The sequence below is a fragment of the Panthera tigris genome, chromosome D2 (genome assembly GCF_018350195.1).
Source record: "Panthera tigris isolate Pti1 chromosome D2, P.tigris_Pti1_mat1.1, whole genome shotgun sequence".
Lineage (NCBI taxonomy): Eukaryota > Metazoa > Chordata > Mammalia > Carnivora > Felidae > Panthera > Panthera tigris.
Window position 1 is genome coordinate 40,732,706 of NC_056670.1, and position 20,515 is coordinate 40,753,220.

General features: G+C 39.7%; 1 protein-coding gene and 1 pseudogene across 4 annotated transcripts in view; both read left to right on the forward strand.

Annotated features, from left to right (window-relative positions):
* The window catches only part of NRG3 (neuregulin 3), a 1,045,385-nt gene that overhangs the window by 554,356 nt on the left and 470,514 nt on the right, over positions 1-20,515 (forward strand). The window lies entirely within an intron of this gene.
* Positions 19,275-19,869, forward strand: LOC102964008 (annotated as a pseudogene).

The window sequence follows — 20,515 nt, forward strand, 5'->3', positions numbered from 1 at the left end:
GACAGAGGAGAAAGGAATGTGGGTCCCCTAGAAGAGAGAACTGATGTTCTGTTTTCTGGAAGTATACTGGGAAAGTGCCCTGCCTTCAGAGAGTGAAGTCTGGTTCCAGGGCCCCGACTGCTGGTCCTAAAGGAAACAGGAGGTCAGGGACAGTGGAACACTGATTAGTAACCCATGGGTGCCGTGTGATGGATGAACCAGTGCCTCATGCTACCAGGGAATTCTGGACCTTACACCACCATGGGGTTTGAGGTCATGCTGGAGGATGGAATTTATCTCAACCATGAGTATGTTTGATCTTATTTTCTCTTTGGCAAAGAAGGCTATTTGGAGTTAAATTTAAGTTTATTTCAAGGAAATAAATGGTATGACCTTTCTACACACATATATGTGTGTCTTAAAGGTCACACATTGAGTACAATGGTTCTGTGGCCACATACCTCCTGTGAGAAATAGAGAACATTTCCCCAGCATCTACTACATGCTGCCCCAGTTTCCAGCATGTCGCTAAGGCCATCATGTTTCATCCTCAGAATAACCTATGAAGTATTAGTGTCCCATTTGTGTAGATAAGAAAACTGAATTAACAATGGTGAAGCGACCTTGCACTGGGATCTGTGGTTCACGTCAGAACTGGGCTCCGAACCCAGATTGCATGACTCCAAGGCCCAGGTTCCCTCCACCACACACACGGGTCACCCAAGAAGGAGGAGATTAGAGGTAGGAGTGCTCATCCCTCGTGAGGAAATGATATGATGAAGTGTGATATAAAATAGTTCTCTTGAATGTATATGAGTGTCGGATCTTGAGAGAGAGCACAGCTGAGGGGCTGAATCTTTGAGAAGGGTCAGGTCACATTTTAGAGACCTTCAGTATGACCTAGACCTGTTTCATTTTGGAAAAAGTTATCATCCCTCCCTGCTCCCAAAGCATTGAGGAGGGAATTTCTGTGGATATGTTGGCATTGTCCAGGAGACAAGTGACACAAAAACACCTGACAGTTTTCTCCTAGGGAAAGAATTATGTGAGGATGCTACTGAATTACAGCCAGGAATAGAATGGACCGCAGGGCCTGCAGGTACTGGGAAATGCCTCACTGAGGATCAGCTGGTGCTTTAGATCTATTGCATGTAATTGAATCTTCAGCATGGCTAGCAGAAGTAGCTATGCTGATCATATTCTGATGGAACTGCAAGGACATGAGGGAGGGTGAGGGAGAAATTGACGGGGGTGGGGAGAGAGAGACAAAGAAAATATCCACGCATTTAAATCAATGACAATGGGATGGTGGGAGAAAAAAACAAGCAAGTTTCCTGACTTCTTGCTATAGCAGAGCAAGGTTTCTTATAGTTGAGGAAGACAAGCTCCAGGTCAATCAGTCCTCAGTTTCTTTGTGAAATGTGTGAGCATACCTGCAACTTATCACTTCTAATCATAACTGATTTTGTAGTTAATAAATAAATAGCTATAGTTATTTACTTGCCCTGTGGAGTTATTTCTCATTTGCTTTTCAAAACTGGTACTTTTGGGGGAAGGAGGCATGTTTCTTCCCTCTCTCTCTTCCTTATTTCCTTCTTTGTTTTTTTTTCCTCCTATTTTCTTCTTTTCTTTCTGCTGCACAGCTTTATTGAGCACCTGTGTGTAACCAGGCACTGAGATAAGTGCAAAGGAGACAGTGATAATCATACACAAAGAGCTCATGGTTGGTTCTATAAAGAAACCCAGATCCACTGAACATGTCAAAGGAAGATCCACAGAGTCAGAAACATTTAAAACAGATCTTGAAAGATGGATAGCATTTCCATAGGCAAAGGCTGCCTGCCTTTTTGGGGAAGAAGGTAGGATGCTCTCTGTGAGGAATCTCAGTGACTGCACTGGTAAAGGCCTCAACTTGAGGGTGTGACCATTTCTAGGCTGTGGTGGTTAGAATAGGTGTAAGTCGGCAAGGCATGTTCCAGGCCCTTGTGAGGGTAGAGGATGTGGTCTCTGAATGCCTAGGAGTCTGGCCTCCTCCTCTGGGCACTGGGTCTTTTTGAAGCTTCCTGAATGGTGAGATGCATGGCCAGCTCAGGCACGGGGATGTGTGCTCATGTGTGTCTGAATGAACATTAGTTCAAGATGTTTACTTACTGGATATTGAAACTCAAATTAGAAGATGAAAAAGATCATGCATCATCATTTTTATTAATCCCTCCTAATCACCTTCTTGATTATGGTCAAAACAGAGCCAGGAGCGATCGTTTTAACTTGTACCTTGGGGACATTCAGTTTAATGGCAAACTATTGCCTTCATTCCATCCCATCTTGTCAGTTGTGTAAAACTGGATCCTGGTTGTGCCCTTTCAGACTGTTGAAGAGGAGGTACCTGGGAGGCTGTGTGTATTCTGACATCAGGTGATGGCCTAACCTCTGGCTTCTTCAGGAACCTGCTTCTGAGATACAGGCCTTAAATCCCATGCCATAGAACATGGCATAAAAGAAGGCCCATTGGTTTCTGAGTCCCCTTACAAATGTTTCTGTTTAAGTATATTAGGGTACATAAATTATTAATATTTTCAGTAGACATATTTTCTAATGACAGCCAGGTAGTTTGGTGAAAATCATCCAAGCCTTGGAGCCAAATGAGAGCTGGTAAAAGTTTGCATTTCACTACTCAGGCCTAGGTAACTGTGGACAAGTGGCTGAACCAGTCTAGTCTTACATTTTCTTCTCTCATGAGAATGTGTTAAAAGGATAATGTGAGGTAGAATGTGTAAAACATACAATATGTAGTCAATAAAAGAGAACAATCATTTAACAAAGGGAACTACAGACACTGAAATAATAGAGCTCAGCAGTACTTTAATAAGACTGGGGGAATTTTACATCCTCAGGATGGAGCTTATCAGAGCTTGCAACCTCAAGGCAGGTGCAGACCCTGTGGAGGATCCAGCTGGATAGAGCCACAGCTCTGGGTTACAGTCCCAGGGCTCAGTGCCTTCTAGCCATGGTTACATTGTACCCACGGCCCCAACCCCATGGGCCACCACTGCTTAACCTCAGATTCGGCAACTCTCCTTTGCCCCACAGTTATGTTCCCTGCAATTAAATCTCACCTTTAGTTCCTGGAAATAGTACTTAGTCGAAGTGAGAGATTTCAGGCTCTCTCTTGGGGTCCTCTGCTCCTGCTCAGTCCATCAGGTGCTTCTGTGTGGATAGCTGGGTCGCATCCCATTCCCAACACTGACACCCATGCAGTCTCAGTCTCCTAATGCCCTGGTTCTGCAGCTGCCTCTCTTCTGTCATGATCCCCAACCTTTTCTCTGCAAGAGCTGGCAGGAACTCCAGAACCCTGAATTTCTCCTTTTTGACCCTTTGTGTTCTGCCCCACTAAAACTCTTCTCTGGTACCTGATTGCCTGTCGCCTACCACACCACCTGAACTGTTGAGAGAACTTGGGACATTCTGAAGATAGTTCTAAATGTTATTCCTCTGGCACAATTGAATGTCATCTTCTCTATAAGCCACATTATACACAAATATATATTGTTTTGTTACTGATAGGTCTGATCTTTTCTAAAGAAAAGGTGCTAACGTAACTTCAGGGGGAATTAAAGGATTTTATTAGTAATTGAGGTTTGCATGTTTCTTAAAGTTTGGAGCCAAATTATAATTGATTTTTTTCAGGAAATAACTCCTTAGCATCTGTTATGTGAGGGGTTATGTACGTGCCAAGAAGGGTAAATTACTAAGTAAGAGTGGATGGTAGAGATAAAAATTATATTTGAAATTAAAAGCTATACTTACTAGAGCAAACACCATCTCTTACTTCCATGTAACCATAATCTTTTATATCTTCAAATTACCGCTGGTCAGATTCTTAATGTGTTTTGCCACTTATGAAAAAGAATTGCTAGGTATTTGAAAAACCAAACAGATAATTGGGAGCCGAAAGCTGGGACTTTGAAAACATTTTACTAAAAATATATTTATTATGGATGCGTATCTGTCACATATATATGCATAGGTAGCAAGATGGTTATAGGACAGAGGATGATCTTAAAATACATTAGTTCAATGATTGGAGATTCACTGCCGAAAACAGATCCAAAGTGTGTAAATGACAGCACTCCAGTTATTTATTATGTTGAGAGACAAAGAGCTTGTTTTGCTGACTTTCAATAAGTATTCTCCCTTAAAAATATCACCTTATGATGGAGGCTGTTTAATACAATATTTTCTAAAGGGTTATCAAACATCTCCATTTAATGGCAAATCCCCATTGGGTATCCCTATCCAAATAATGGGCAGTTCTTCTTGACTAATCCATTTAGGAGGACAACAGACACCTCAGGGGAGGCATTTAACGTCTTTCTTCAGAAGGACTCCTGTGCGTGGTAATGAAAGCCAAGTGTGTGTTCCTCTTCTTCTCCTTCTTTTTCCATTATCTCAGATAACAGGAATTAATTAGCATCCTGCAGTCTTTCACTTTAAGCTTTACTTTGAGAGACTCATATACTTAGTGATTTTTTTTTAAATTTTGGTTTAGTTTTTGATGTTTTCCTTATTCTTGAAAATACCAGAGCTGCTTCTCAAATCTCTTGAACAAGCCATATAAACAAAGGAACAATACTTCCCTCTCTTTCTGAGTAAATACCCTCTTTTCACTGAGAGAAGGGGTGGGGTGCAGGCATTGAAGAGAAGTGGTGCTCATTTTCCCTCTGAGCCAATTCACAGTGCCTGCTGCAATTTCCAAAAACAATGTACCCACTACAGGATCTCAACAAAATCAGTGTGGGCTTTCTGTGAACACACTCAACTGTTGACACACATTCTGAAGCAATGCTGTGATTGTACAGCCGGGGAAAATGGTGGTGATATTCACAGTGCTTGATGATGTGATGTCTACACACATAGGCTTGCTTTCCTTTATGTAGTGTTCAATTTATAATGAATGCCTATTCTGAGCCAGGCACTGAACTTTGTGCTGTATGAAGAGAGGACCTTTTCTGTGTCCTTGAGGAGTTTAATGGGTGACAGGAATAATAAGAAAAGTAGAAGCTAAATGAATTATAAGACAACATGTAAAAAAAAAAAGGCAACATGTAGCCATCATCATAGAGAGATGCATCAAATGTATTAGTGTTGAAAAAACTTATTTTTCAATATACAAGAGTCCAGAGATAGCATGACATCAACAATATTTCTCCATGGACTTAAAAGCAAATACTGGAAACAGAGTAAAATAACTGTATAGGAGCTTTGGAAATCAGTCAAAGGTCTACAGTGGCCAAATGAGCACACAGTTACGAGAAAGTCACATTCAAAACGGTTGGAATTGCTGTGGGTTTTCATTCACCCTTGCCCCTCCCCCTTTTCATTGTGGCACAGCACAGTTTGGAGGAAATGGTGGCTTACTCCCCATTACCCTTCATTAACCAGAGAGATCAGAGAAGACTGAATATGCAACATGCTAACCTGTCTGTGGATTGCCTGGTATTTTGGTCTCTGGGTCATCTACGTTTGGAGTTCAGATAGCCAGAAGGAGCTTGGATCTCAGGCTTGGGAAGCCATGGGAAGCAGTGGGCATGGCTCATAAAAATTACAAACAGCTACAGACCTGCAGGCACCTGAGACAAGATTACTGATCGAAAAATGCAATAGAGAAAGCCCCAAGAAGAAACAAAAGTGAGACTCTTGGAGAAAGCATGACATTTAAATATGGTTGTGTATATGGGGGAATTGTGAAGAAGCACATGCACAGTCCCTGGGATATATATATCCAAAAAAAAGTCCAGCAAAAACCTTAGGACTTCATACCAGGCTGATGATGCATGAATGTTGTTCCCTGCATAGCACCAGTCTGCAAAGATTGGGAAAGGTAACTATTTTTTCAGATGCCCAATTTTTAATAAAATATTACAAGGCATACTAGGAAACAAGAATGCATGACATATTAAAAGGAAGAAAATAATCCCCAGAAACAGTCCCGGAAGGAACCATAGCTTTGTACTTACTATATGAAGACTTTAAAACAGCCAATTTAAATATGCTTGAGGAGCTAAAGGAAAACGTGGACAAAAAATTAGAAGAAATCCGGGGAAATAATATATGAATAGAATGAAAATATCAACAAAGAGACATAAATTATAAAAAAGAACCAAACAGTATGATGGAGATAAAAACAGTCACTGAATTGAAAACTTCACTATAGGAGTTCAGTAGCAGAATAGGCAGAAGCAAGCATCAGAAACTTGAAGAAAAGTCATTTTAAATGATCAAATGATCATTTGAAAGGAATGAAGAAAAGCGAACAGAATCTGAGACCTATATGACACCATCTAAAAGATGAATATATTCATTATGGGAGCTCCAAAAAAAAGAGAGAGAAAGGGGCAGAGAGCTTATATAAGAAATAATACCTGGAAACTTCCCAAATTTGAGTAAATAAGTGTATATACAAATACAAGAGGCTTAAAAACTTCAAGTGGAATCCAAAGAGACCCAAACTGGGATACACTACAATCAAACTGAGAGGTCAAAGACCAAGAGAATATTGAAAGCAGCAAGAAATAAGCAACATGTTAGATACAAGAGAACCTCTGTAAGATTATAAACTAATTTCCCAGGAGAAACATTGCAGACCAAAAGACATTGGGATGATATTTTTGAAGCATTGAAAGAAAACAAAAACAAAACAGAAAACCCACCAACCAAGATTTCAAATTAACAAGCTAACTTTACACCTTAAGGAGCTAGATGGTCTTCTGATGGAGAGGACAAGTCTAGTGGTATCCCTGGGGCAGCATGGACAGTAGAGTCGAAATGTAAAACCTCATAGGAGAGCATAGGGGCAGGCAGTCCTGGAGAAGTGTATGTTCAACAAGTTCCACAGAAATAAAGGGGGCCATGTATGGGGCTTTTATGTGGACGCTCATGGGAACTGGTGGCAAGGATCCCCAGAGTGTTGGAGGGAGACCACAAACCCTGGTTGTGGCCTGAAACATGGGAACTCCAGATCCATATAAGGAGCTAAGGGTGGAAGCACAGAGATGGGGCATAGTGAGTTCCAGGAAAACAAAACAAAACATGATCAAGGCATTAAGGTAAGAAACAGTTTTATTGAGCTGCATAATAATAGCAGTGATGTCATATGTGGCACTACAAGTTTAACATATATTATCATAGGGCCCCATTAGCTGATTTTTATTACTTTCCCTTTTTCCATGGGTAATTTGCCTACTGCATGTCAAGAGCAAGTATTTGACTCCAACAACTTGAGTCCATGTCCTTGACCACTTATGCTATATAAATAGAAGTAGCTCAGTATAATACTGAGCATGGAGTATATAGGTCACATTTTAAAGGGCTGACCTTCAGATGGTGGTGTTTATAGGGCATGGTAGAACCTTGAACATTTTTAGCAGGCAAGAGATGAGAATAGAAATTGCTCTGGGAAGACAATTTGCAACACAAATATGAAATAAGTTGGTGAAAGGCAAGGCTGAAAAGAGAGAGATCCATTAGGGAGCCAAAAGGAACAAGGTCTAAACTAAGATGGGGGGCAGGATGGAGTATGTGCAATGATTGGAAAAGCTTTGAGAAAGTGGAATCAATGGAATTTCACTGCAATTAGCTAAAGGGGGCTAAAGATGCTAGTGGAGTTTATAGTGACTCTGGGGCATCTCAGCGTATGTTGGGGCCAATAACTCGTGGCATAAGGAAGGGGAAGGAAGGGAACTGTTCTGAATTGGTTAGAATTAATTGCAGAAATCCCCATTCAGATCTTCTTTGGGATTTAAAGAATACATTTTGAAGATGCATAATTAATCTGAAAGTAATAGCATGAATCCTAAATACTTAGGAAACTCATTACTACCATGGACTGAGCTCTTTAGGGCACTGTAACCTCTGTTGACTGGGTGAGATTTTAGATGTTCGGCAGTCACATGGCTGCTCCAGCCATTTGAGATCAGACTGAGTACTAGCTTGTATCTCTCCTGAAAATTAGTTTGAGGTTCTTTAGACTTACCCTATTATGTCCTTTTATATGTCATACTAGTGTAAACTTGGAAATAATTAAAAACAATAGACAAGAACCTTCTTATCTTTTTAGTATTCCTTTATATAGGGAATAATTGATTGGGCAAAGTGGATTATATTTCAATATTCAGACAGGCTCCTTTTGTTATTACTTTCGACTTTTTATCTGCTTTTTAAATTACCTTACCTGTTTCGAAAGCACAGTGCAGTTCTCTTGTGTTTCTTTCTTGGTGCAAGACAATGTAGAAAGGCTGAAGGCATAAAGTTGAAGGATATCCACTATCCAATTTAATATCCTTAGATAATTGACATTTTTAGAGAAATAGTCCTTTGAAATTAATATGAGGTAATGCAATAGCGTGGAAAAAAGCATGGAAGCTGGAGTCAAACTGACTTGATTTTCTCTACTGGTGCTGGCACTTAAGAGCTATGCAACTTTGAGAGTTCAATAGATCATTGAGCCTCAGTTTCTTTGTCTGAAATGCAGGAATAATAATGCATCTGGCTCAAAGTGTGTACCCTCATAATAGATAAATGCTTGACAGATAGTAAAAAATAGTCTGCCATTCAGGAAAAAATGTGTTTCTGTCCTGCCCTAAAAAGGAAAGCCTAATGTTTTTGAGGTTCATCTATTATGGTTAATGAAAGAAAACAGACACAAGACACCACATATTGTATGACTCCATTTATATGAAGAGCCAAAAATAGCCAAATATACAGTCAAAAAGTAGATTAGTTGTTGCATAGGACTAGGAGGTGGCATGCCAAGTGGCTCTTTATGTGTACAAGGTTTCTTTTCGGGATGATAAAAGTATTCTAAAAGTAGATAATGGTGATTTTTTTTCACCACTCTGTCAGTATACTAAAATCCATTGAATTATACACTTTCAACAGGTGAATTTTATGATATGTTAAATATATCTCAATAAAGCCATTTAATACTGAAAGTCATTTCTGTATGCTGACCTGAATATCCTAAACAAAATAATCTGTGCCTGTGGAAAATGGGAAATGCTTTTTGTGTCAGGGGAGTGGGGATGGGGGAGAGATCTCTTGTATTTCTTTTTCTCTAAATGTCTCTCTTTATTTGTGTCTTGGTCAGATTTGTTTGGTAATAAACAGCTCCCCAAATCACAGTGTCTTTTAATGTTTTTCCTACTTGTATTGCATGTGGGCATCTGTTCAGATCTATGTGTTTCTTGTCTGCGGTACTCAGTTCTGCTTAGCTCTGAGTGCATGAGTCTCCTCATCCAGGAAGCAGCTGTGATAATGGTGCATGCTGATTCTCATGCCATGGGGAGAGAGAAGACTGAGTCAAACCTATTAGCTTTTAATTTTTTTAATGTTTGTTTATTTTTTGAGAGAGAAAGAGAGCTCACGTTGGGGAGGGACAGAGAGAGAGGCAGAGATTTCTCTGACAGACTCTGTGCTGTCAGTGCAGAGCCCAATGCAGGGCTTGAACTCACGAACCTTGAGATCATGACCTGAACCAAAACCAAGACTTGGGTGCGTAACAGACTGAGCCACTCAGGTGCCCCAAACCTACTAGCTTTTAAAGCTTCTGCTCAGAAATGATGTATTCCACAACTGTTCACGTATCATTGGCCAAAGGAACCCACATGGTCAAACCTAGTGCCAATGGAAGTAAACATGCACTCCTTCCATGGAATGAGGTAATTATGAATATGTTGGAATAATACTACAAGATAATCTAACAGTGCTGGGGTAAGACCTGTCTAGCATCCTTGCTAGAGTGGAACCTTCCATCAGTACCTATGACCCTTCCTATTATCTTACCGTGCTGGTGTTCTCTTACCCCTTTCCCCACTGGGATCTTTCCCATGATTTAAATCAAGGGTAAACCTATAAATCTGTAAATTTGTTTCTCCCCTACCATGAAAGAACCTGCTGATATTCCTAGTTACCAACTGTTGCCTTCCATTCTTTGTAGTGCCAGACTTCAAAATTACTACCAATTAAGTGTCACTGTTGTTTCTCTATGAAATTTAACTATTTACATTCTGGCTTGATTTCCCTCTCAATCTATTGTAATTCCTTTCTTAAGCCTTCGGTGGCCTTCATTGACAACTCTAATGACATTTTCTTCAGCCATTATTTATTTTGATAGTGGTGGCATTTGTACTATAAACTCCTAAAATGCAGAATTTCTGACCAACACCCGGCCCCCGCCACCACCTACCAAATTTCACATTCTTCGCTCCCTACATTCCCTTCCTGTGTGATCTCAGGTAGTCCCAGATCTTTAGTTTTTACTTCTGATAATGTGACTCCTATATTAACATGTTTGTTTCAGCTTTCTTGAGTAAGAATACTATGGGTCAAAAATGTTTGCTATTTAGGGGCACCTGCGTGCCTCAATCGGTTAAGCGTCCAACTCTTGATTTTAGCTTGGGTCATGATCTCACAGTCAAGAGATCAGCCCCGCATGGAGCTCTGCCCTGGGCATGGAGCCTGCTTGAGTCTCTCTCTCCCTCTGCCTCTGTCACCCTCTGTCTCTCTTAAAAAACATAATTGCTATTTTAATTAATCACAGTCATTTTACCTATTATTCTTACTGATCTTTTCTTAAAGAAAATGTGAATTAAAAGCATTTATTCCTGAGAAACTTAAAAACAAAACAATCTTAGGTTTAATGTTTCTACTCATAAGGATTAACCTATGTAGCTGCAAGTAGTTTGCAAATTGCAAAGTTTAACTCTAGGGTAGAAATATAACATTTTATTTAGAAGTATAGCTTTGCTTTATGCCTGTGTTTTGGATAAGCATTCAGGAGCCCGGTATTAAGTTTATAAAGAATCAATGTTTGTGGACATATTTTAAGACATTCACATATTAATCAAGGGAAGAAGGGAAGAAAATAGGGCAGTATTGCTGGGAATTCTTTATTGCACTGCCTGGCACTGTATAAAACATTTGTATTTATTCCTTTTAAAAACACCATGAAGTAACTAGTGTGACCTCCATTTTCTATAAGGAAATAGAGAATTTGAGAACTTAAATAATAGATTAAAAGTTAAATCAATGTAATTGACCAAGTTTGTATCTTACCAGGGCTGTGCAACTTACTGCTGTGTGGTCGTGGCGGGGTGGGGGGTGGGGGGATGCATTTCTGTCACTGTAGTTGTCTCATTAGCAAGTAGACTTCACATGTAAAAAAAATCCAGTATATATGGAAAGTTGCAAAATAATAGCCAATATGAGCAAATAAGAAAAATCTGTTGGTTGAAATAGGAGTTGGTTGACAAATCATGCAGGTTGGCTGAGAGGAGCACTCAGCCTTGGGGTGCCTGGGTGACTTAATCTGTTAAGTGTCTGACTCGATTTCGGCTCAGGTCATGATCTCACAGTTCATGAGATCAAGGCCCGTAGCGGCTCTGCGGTGACAGAGCTGAGCCTGCTTGGGATTCTTTCTCTCCCTCTCTCTCTGTCCCTTCTCTGCTTGTGCTCTCTCTCTCTCTCTCTCTCTCTCTCTCTCTGTCTCTCTCTCTCTCCCAAAATAAATAAACTTCAAAAAATTAGAAAAAAGAGGAGCACTCGGCCTTAGGAGCTAGTAGCGCTGAGATGGGGCTCCTTAAATACACTCTACATGCTCTCTGTTAGTAGCCCCTCAACTACCATGCTGAAGCTGCCAAGGTGTGCCATTTATATGAGTGCCATGATTGGTTAAGGCTTAAGGCAAAGCTTCCACGAGAGTGGACACTAACACTGTGTTCTGAGCAATCTGCTATGGTGATCCCATTTCAGATGAGCAAGACTTGACAGGTCTGCCCTCCTGACTGCTTCTGGAGGTGGCCTCACTATATAGCAGAGCCTTTGTGGTTGTCAGTAACATGATACTCAGTAACATGATATAGCCTTCTTATAGTCTCTGTCTGTCAGTCTGCCTTTTGAACCCAGAATTCCAGTGAGTGGAAGCAGAGGGTCCTCTTTACTCCTCACTTTCTCCAAGACTCTTTCATGACTTACTTGAACCCACGTCCCTGCTCCCTGTTTATGTCTTTGTAACCAATGCAATACATTGCTTACTTATGCTATGCCTTATATTGGGAATTGATGGGGTTTGGTAGTATTGAACTTGGAGTCTGTTGTCAGACAGACTGGGATTCATCCTCTATTTCACCACCATGAGATTATCTCTCTTACTGGAAAATAACACTATCTCATTAGGTTGTTGTAAACACTCAATTCTTTTTGGAAATATCAGTGCAAAGAATGATCATAGTGTTTAATACAAAATGAGTTGTCAACAAATGTTAACTGTCATTGTATTTATTAATATTATTAGGATACGATGCAAGTCTATGTCCTTTTTGTCCCCCAAAGAAAGCTACTCTTCCTGTGTTTACGCCCATCAATTACATTTTTGCTTAAGGCAGCCTTCTGACTTGGCTTTAAAGTAGATCTTTTCCTTCTTTTCACCTATCACATCCAATTCCATCAATTTTACTCTTAAAGATTTTACTTCTGAATGCTTCTTCTCCTCCTCACTGTCACTCTATCTTTTGGCTAGTAATTTAATGGTGCTTTTAACCAGGACATACCGTGGCCTCCATGGGATGCTGGGAAGAACAAAATGCATCACAGATTGAAAATGTACTTTGTGAACTAAATGCTATTTGGTTAAATGAATGATAACTTATTTTATAAGATAATATATATTTAAATGATTAAAAATATTCACTTCCAGAAATATTGTGAACTAATCTTCATTTTCCTTTTGGCCTGTATTGCCAAAGTTATTTCTTTCTCCACAAAACAAAACAAAACAAAACAAAGCAAAGCAAAACAAAAACAACAACAACAAAAATCCCAATCACAGTAAGCATGCAAGCACTCTGGAAAGATTGGTTATTCAGTATTGATTATTCCTCTATCAGGAGCTAATTACTATTGGTGAAACCCCTGAATCGTTGCTGTGTTCTGTTGCTTATTGAGGTGGGCATCAGAATTTACACTTTTGGCAGTGACTTTACTGTGGTGTTTCTATTCTTTTATCCCTGAAAACTTTGAGGTGATGATTCCCAGGAGAAGAGCTCAAAATCACATCAAAGGATGAATAAATGAAATTTGGGTATCTCTTCAATGCAGTGGTTTTTTCTCCATTTTTTAATTTGAAAACATACATAGGAAATGTTTAAAGTTTGTACACAACGAATTAGAAGTACTGTGTTAACAAAGAATCCATATGTAGAATATTGCAAAAAGACTGGGAAGATATAAATATATAATACATATTTTCCTTAAATTACTATTTTCAATTGTCGTTGAGGCTTTTATGAGCATAGAGTGTGGTTAACGGAAGGCAGCCACCTTGTGTCCAAGCTTACTACCCTGAGCCAAGGTTTTTATTCCTGAATAGTCTGATGCTAGGACTTATCCTGTAGCAGCTCTGAATTCCCTATGTGTGGTCAGAGGTTCAACTGTGTTCTGGTATGGAAAGAAGATGCATTCCCTCCTTTCCCACTTACATTTAGCTGAAACCAGAAAGAATTTTGTCTTAAAGTGACAAGAATTTGAAGACCTGAGTTTCTAGTCCTGGCACTGGCTTTCAAGCAGAGAAACTTGGAAGAACTGAGATGCTCGGTTAGTCATACAAAGTCCAGTTCTCAGGCAACATCAATGGCACCAGAGAACGTGGTGGAAACGCACACTCCTGGGCCCTACCCAGATCTACTGAATTAGAGTTTCTGAGGGTGGGGTCCGGCCATCTGTGTTTTAATCAGCCGTCTTGGTCTTTCATGTGCTTGGTAAAGTTTGGGGAGCACAAGGCTAGTCACCTCTTTATGGGCAATGAGGTTTGTTTATTTTCCTCGAGATGCAGTCATGGCAGGGTAATGGGAATAGTGAGTGGAAGATGGTACATAATAATGCACCCAGAGTATTAGGATGTGGGCGCAAGTATGAAGGAGTCATAAATCCTAAGTCTAGGTTAGCCAGAGTAAGCCCTGGAGGGAGCAGACCTTACTGTAAACAAGAACTGGCTTCACCAGCCAGCCTGGATCCTAACAGCCACAGGTGTACAAGGACTTTTTTTTCTTTTCTTAGATGAATTAACAAATATCCTCAGTTTGGATCAGTTCCAAAATTGAAAGTTTCTGTCCAGGAAGAATGGGGAAGAAGGGCTCTGACACGGGAAAAGAAAGCAGGCTGCTGTGGGGGCTTTCTAGGAATATATGCACTTCTATGTGAGTGTGCCGGACCTGGGGCAGAGGCCAGCATGGCCTTTGCTAGAGACATGGGTTTCAAAGTTGAAAGAAGCTAACAGGAAGATGTGCTTCCTGTGAAACATACATGATGAGCGTACAGAGCTGGGTGATGGCAGGCAGTGCAGTGGTGACTGGGTCTCCCAGACATAGGGCAGCACCTTGTTCTGCTTTGTAAAGGATTCAGCAAATTCTGACTTTAAGCTCTCAAGCCTTATGAGGTGATTGTCTTAAACACCATAAGCCTTCCTAAAAAAGGAGCAAATAATCTCTGAAGTCCCTCAGATAAGACCCTTTGTAAGTATTCATAAAGATAATAGCAATGATGATGTAATGATGCTGATGGTATAAAGCAGACATCCCTGGACGTAGGTGGTTCTCTGCTTTTTAATGTACAGGCATATCTTGGTTTATTATGCTTTGCTTTATGTTGCTTTGAAAATACTGCAGTTTTATTTGTGGCAATGCTGTGTCAAATCTGTTGGCACCATTTTTCCAACACCATTTGCTCACTTTGTGTCTCTGTATCACATTTTGGTAATTCTTGCAATATTTCAAATATTTTTACTATTATTATATTTGTTTTGATGGACTGTGATCAGTGATCTTTGGTGTCACTATTATAATTATTTTGTGGCAATGCCAACTGCGCCCACACAAGAGGGCAAGTTTAATTGATAAATGGTGTGTATGTTCTGACAGCTCCACCGACTGGTGATTCCCCCATCTCTCTCCCTCTCTTCAAACCTCCCTATTCCCTGAGACACAACAATATGGAAATTAGGCCAGTTGATAACCCTGCAATGGCCTCGAAGTGTCCAAGTGAAAGGAAGAGTCCCAGGTCTCTCACTTTAAATCAAAAGCTAGAAGTGATTCAGCTTAGTGAGGAAGGCATGTTGAAAGCCAAGGTAGGCTGAAAGCTAGGCCTCTTGCCCCAAACAGCTAGCCAGGTTGTGAATGAAAAGAATTCTTGAAGGAAGTTAAAAGTGCTACTCCAGTGACCACACACGTGATAAAGAAAGTAAAACAGCCTTATTGTTGAACTCGTGGAGAAAGTTTTACTGGTCTGGATAGAAGATCAAACCGGCCACAACATTCCCTTAAGGCAAAGCCTAATTCAGAGCAAGGCCCTGACTCTCTTCAATTCTTTGAAGGCTGGGAGAGATGAGGAAGCTGCAGAAGAAATGTTTGAAGACAACAGAGGTGGGTTCATAAGGTTTAAGAGAATAAGTCATCTCCATAACTAAAAGTGCTGGGGTAGAAGTTGGATGTGCTGGTGTAGAAGCTGCAGCAAGTTATCCAGAGGATCTAGCTAAGACCATTAATGATGGTGGCTATACTCAATAACAAATTTCAGTGGCATTGAAGCATGCTGATATTGAAGGAGACTGCATCTAGGACTTTCATTGCTAGAGAGGAAAAGTCAGTGCCTGGCTTCAGAGCTTCAGAGGACAGACTGACTCTGTCGGTAGGTACTAACACAGCTGGTGACTTCAAATTAAAGCCAGTGCTGATTGATCATTCAGAAAATCCTAAGGCCCTTAAGAATTATGTTAAGTCTACTCTGCCTGTGCTGTATAAATTGAACAACAAAGCCTGGGTGACAGCACATCAGTTTACAACATGCCTTACTGAATATTTTAAGCCCACTGTTGAGACCTACTGCTCAGGAAAAAATTCCTTTCAAAATATTACTGCTCATTGACAATGCACTTGGTCACCCAAGAGCTCTGATGGAGTTATACAAGATTAATGTTGTTTTCATGTCACTATCACAACATGCATTCTGCAGCCAATGGATCAAGAAGTCATTGTGAGGGGTACCTGGGTTGCTTAGTTAAGCGTCCAACCCTTGATTTCGTCTCAGGTCATGATCTCACGGTTTTTGGGTTTGAGCTCCACATCGGGTTCTGCACTGATAGTGCAGAGCCTTCTTGGGATTCTCTGTCTCCCTATGCCCCTCCCCCCTCAAAAATAAATAAATTAACATTAAAAAAACAAGTCATTTTGACTTTCAATCTTATTATTTAAAAAATCCATTTTGGGTTACCTGGGTGACTCAGTAGGTTGAGTGTCTGACTTCGGCTCAGGTCATGATCTCATGGTTCATGAGTTCAAGCCCTGCATCAGGCTCTCTGCTGTCGGTACAGAGCCCACTTTGGATCCTCTGCGCACCCCCCACCCCTGCCTCTGCCCCTCCCCATGCTTTATTGCAATGCTCTGGAACTAAACCTGCAGTATCCCTGCCTATGCCTGTAGATGGGTTCCCAGAAAATTATAATGAAGCTGCATTCTACAAAAAATCAGACCCCATTCTCTTTTTTGAAGAGGTTTTCTTCCCTGTTACTAATGGAGATTTTTTACAATAATATCTTGAGTTGTTAAGTATGGACAGAACCAATTTTTCAAGGCCAGTTTATGGTAAATAATCTCTGGTTACCCCCAGCACTTCGACAGCCTAGTGGATTTGATTATTGTGTGCACTGCACCCAATGTACCTGTTAGCATTTAGGCCTACGCAGTGTTTAGGAATTTAGAGATGGGAGCAAATCCTGACTTTTAATCGCCATGAGCACTTCTAAGAAAATAAAAGAAAATACTGTATGCATCAGACTTTAATTTTCTTTTCATATGTAAAGACCATCTGGAAATGTAATTATACTTTAAACTTTTAATTCCAACATCTAGTAATTTTTACTGTATTTGAATCTGTGAGCATGCATGTTAGTTTTTTTTTTTTAATTGTTTTTTCAACGTTTATTTATTTTTGAGACAGAGAGAGACAGAGCATGAACGGGGGAGGGTCAGAGAGAGGGAGACACAGAATCTGAAACAGGCTCCAGGCTCCGAGCTGTCAGCACAGAGCCCGACGCCGGGCTTGAACTCACAGACTGCGAGATCATGACCTGAGCTGAAGTCAGCTGCTTAACCGACTGAGCCACCCAGGCGCCCCCATGTTAGTTTTTTATAATGGCTTTATGGTTCACAGAAAGCAATGTGGTGATTTGAAACAAGGTCACGTGATTGCCCATTTTCACCTGGATTGACACCTCTGATCTTGGGTACGGTTTGGGTGTTTAGTGAATGGTTTACTTGCCTGTTTTTCCTTCCTGAGTTTCAAGAGCAAGCCATGTAGCACAGTGGGTAAGAAGTAGAGTTTCAGAGGCAATCTAAGATGTTTCTGAATGCAGGCACTACCTTCTGGCTTTATGCCCTTGGACAGATTGCTCAACCTCATTGAGCATTAGTTTTGTTGTGTAGAAATGAGAATTATAATGACTCTATCCCAGGGTTGTTTGAATATTAAAGGTGGTGATGTATATTAAGAATGTAGCCCAGCATCTTGTTACATGTGTGCAAGATGTACAAGCATTATAATGCTCTCATTATAATTGTTGTAATTATAATTATTTTTAAATGTAGCTATTTATTATTATTATTATTATTATTATTGATACCATTATTATTTTTAAATTAATGCATTTTTATTCATTAAATAAGTCACCCTTGGTGGTACCACCATTATCCTGTTTCCCAGTTTTCAGTTGATCTGATTTTCCTTGCTTCAAATCACAGCAACCCCTGCTCAGGAAGAGCCAGAACCTTGTATATCAGTGGATTTCTTATGAAATTTCCTTATGCTAAGCCAGAGTTTGATTTGAAGATCTTCTCATAAGAGCTGCATTGCTCGTGGAACCATGTGTCAGCCAGGGACAGGGCTGGATTAGAGAACTTTCCAGGTACTTCCAGATTTGGGATTCCCAGAGTCTATAAGCTCTTTAAAGAGAGTGGCAAAGTCTTTGTCCTGGATTTTGTAACCAGGTGTGATATACATGACTCAACCAGTTTTTCTCAGAATACTTTCTACTAGTGACCTCAATTTCTTTTGGCTTTAATCATCTAAAAAATAGAAATAATCTCAGTTTACATATTTATAAAATGGGAATGATACCTCTGAAAACTTGTGCTACAATAGAAACCAGATAATGTGGTTATGGTATCTTTCACAATTCATCTTGGCTCTAACAAGCATAGTTAGATTGTGTCTTAAATGCTTTTGGGGTGTCATGCTTCATGACCCCAGTATGGTGCTAGAAGAACTCAATCCACACTTGTGTCCCCACTATATCCCTGCTCCATCCAAATAGCTTTACAAGCCTCTGATACTTTAAATGAATCTAAAGATGGGCTATTTTCTAGATAAACCTGAAAAAGAATGTATCTTTAAATTAATTGCCTGTTTTTAATTTATAAAACACCCTTATACAAATTGATAACGATGTATGTTTGAATAATTCAAGAAACAGGATGTCAATAGCTTTTAGCATCAGGTACCAAGAGAGCTTCTGCCTTTGAATATTAATTTGACTAATTTGGTATATTAGGGCATTTAGTATGGTAAGCACACACATAGACTAGTAGGATTCTTGAAGGGTAATCTAATCAGGAACAGGGCATCTATCATTTCCTTAAAATGTAACAATTATCCTAAAGTCTCATCAGGAATATTCTGCCACTGATGAAGAGCAAGATACCCCAACTAAAATGTGAGTGAACATAAAATGATTTATTGGGAATGATTTTGGGAAGAGTATGTTCCAGTCTACTTTGTTTGTTTTGTTTTGTATTTTCTTCCCATTTAATCATATAGTATTTTTTAAAAACAATTTTGTAAGTTTGTATAAAAGCCAAGAGTTTCATCTTCCTGTAAATATGCAAATACATTTAAGATGAACCTCATCTTACCTCAGAAGATGGAGTTGTTAAGTCAAAGTTTTCAGTGACTAATTTATGACCATATTGGATGGAGTATATGAGTCTTCTACATGCTTTCCATCATTTGTTTGTTTATTTTAATTTTCAAAATTAATATGGATGATTCTCTCATTATTTCCTTCTTATGGGGAAATAAATGCAGAATCAGAGACAGTAAGTAACTTTCCCAAAGTCACACAGTGGAGTGGAGCTGGTGTGTAAAGACTGGCCTCTTGCTCTCTTCCCGTAAGCGGCCTGAGGTGATCTCTGAAAATGGTTCGCTGTTCACTTGACCTGGAAAACCTGACAAAATCATGCAAATCAAGAGGTTCAAATCTTCGTGTTCACTTTAAGAACACACGGGAAACTGCCCAGGCCATCAAGGGTATGCATATCTGAAAAGCCACCAAGTATCTGAAAGATGTCACTTTTCAGAAGCAATGTGTGCCATTCCGACGCTACAATGGTGGAGTTGGTAGGTGTGCCCAGGCCAAACAGTGGGGCTGGACACAGGGTCAGTGGCCCAAAAAGAGTGCCGAATTTTTACTGCACATGCTTAAAAATGCAGAGAGTAATGCTGAACTTAAGGGTTTAGATGTAGATTCTCTGGTCATTGAGCACATCCAGGTGAACAAAGCCCCCAAAATGCGGCGTAGAACTTACAGGGCTCATGGTCGGATTAACCCATACATGAGCTCTCCCTGCCACATAGAGATGATCCTTACTGAAAAAGAGCAGATTGTTCCTAAACCAGAAGAGGAGGTTGCACAGAAGAAAAAGATATCCCAGAAGAAACTGAAGAAACAAAAACTTATGGCCCAGGAGTAAATTCTGCATGAAATACATGCAAATAAAAGTAAAAACAGAAGAAAAAAAAAAAAAAAGACTGGCCTCTTACACAAAGTCAGTGTTCTATGTACCACCAGCTGGACCAGCCTTGTAACCCTGAGGAGAAAAATTCATGCAGGTTAAAAATAGTTATATGGTGAATACACTCCAAATTCCAGAGTCGAGGTTAACCATGTCAAGAAGACATTGCTAATTTGATTGTTCGTGTAAATCCTTGTTTAGAATATAGAGATGTGATTATTTGAGAATGGCCAAGACAGCAATTATTATACACCATTTATTACAAAAAGAAAAGTCTTTTGCCTTTATCTTAGTGATTTATATACCTATGTTAGTTGTGAGAAAAGAGAAACACATAAAATATAGAGCAAAGCAATGACATTTCCTTTCACATTCCTCTGCTTGTCTCATGAAAATTTTGTACACTGAATTTCAGAGTCTGATTTGTGGAGCCCAAAATGACATTTCAGTATATATCAATATATTGATCGCAGCCTCCTTAGGCTCACAATAATTAAGGACTATCACATGGATACAGTTTTTGTTTGTAAGATAATTCTCAAGACTTTGTGTATGATAATAAAGCCCTAACTATAGTATGTACATCAAATCTATTTTGAGTCTAGTGAAAATAATTAAACTTAATTAAAATGGTGTGAATTTAT